Genomic DNA, 1,193 nt, shown 5'->3' with positions numbered 1-1,193 from the left:
GGGCTGGAGCGATAGCACAGAGGATAGGGTGTTTACCTTGGATTCAACCAACCCAGGTTTGATTTCCAGCATCCCAAACGGTCCCCCATGAACCGCCAGAAGTAATTCCTGAATGCATTAGCCAAGAACCACCCCTGTGCATCACTGGGGGTGAGCCAAAAAGCAAAAAAAAAAAAAAAAAAAAAAAAAAGTGAATTGTGTAGTTAATCAGAAAAAGGAACACAACGTTCTTGACTTAGCAAAGAAGTATTTTTATGATGGCTACAGAGATAGCACAGACCACAAGTAGCTTGTGTGACACATAGCTGACCAGGGTTCAATCCCTATCACCTCACAGGGTCCCCAATCCTAGCATTATCAATGAGAACAGAGCTGGGGTAAACTCTAAACTCCATTGGGTGTAGCCAACCAAAAACAAATCAATAAATTTAGGTGCCAGAACTATAGTTTGGTAGGGTACTGGCCTTGTACACGCTGACCTGTATACCCCAGCACCACACTGAGTACCATTTGGTACCTTTTGGCAGCAACCACAAGGTATGACCGTGTGTCTTTGTGTGTGTATATGTGTGTGTATATCTATATTTATATATGTAATTTGTTCACAATTCAACCTCCACCAACCAGTTTTGTAGAATGCAGGTTTAGATTTTGGCGCTACAAGTGGCAGAACTTAGAGCTTATCTGAGTGGTGCTTGGGGAATCCTGCGTTGTACAGGAGACTGTACCACGGCAAACTGCTTGCAAAGACAGTTCCTGCATTCCTGGCCTATCTCTGACTGCAGGAATTCAAATTTATATAAATAATGTGAACCTTGTGAGAACGATACAGGCAGGGGGCAGGGATGAGGCCCAGCTGGTAGATAGAGGTCAGGGCAGGGTTGCTGGCAACTGGGGCCTCCTGGTGCAAACCTGAGCCAGAAGTACAGGCTGCAATTTCAAAGGTTTGCAGTGGCCCGAAAGAGCTGACAGTGAGTGGGAGGGAACTTGTCATGGACGCAAATGACTTAACTTCACAACCTGAATTGCCAAGGAGTGATCCCGGAGTACTGCTGGGTTTGGCAAAATCCCGCATAGGCAATCCTCCTCCTGCCCAAATAAAGGCAGTCAGGAGTTAACTGCCAACAGAAGAGGTGTGAAATCTAGTAATATATTCTGAACCGTCAGTTCTCTGGGTTTGTTGTTTTGTTTTG

Source organism: Sorex fumeus, unplaced genomic scaffold (assembly GCF_029834395.1).
Source record: "Sorex fumeus unplaced genomic scaffold, SorFum_2.1 ptg000134l, whole genome shotgun sequence".
Lineage (NCBI taxonomy): Eukaryota > Metazoa > Chordata > Mammalia > Eulipotyphla > Soricidae > Sorex > Sorex fumeus.
This window is presented reverse-complemented; position numbering follows the sequence as displayed.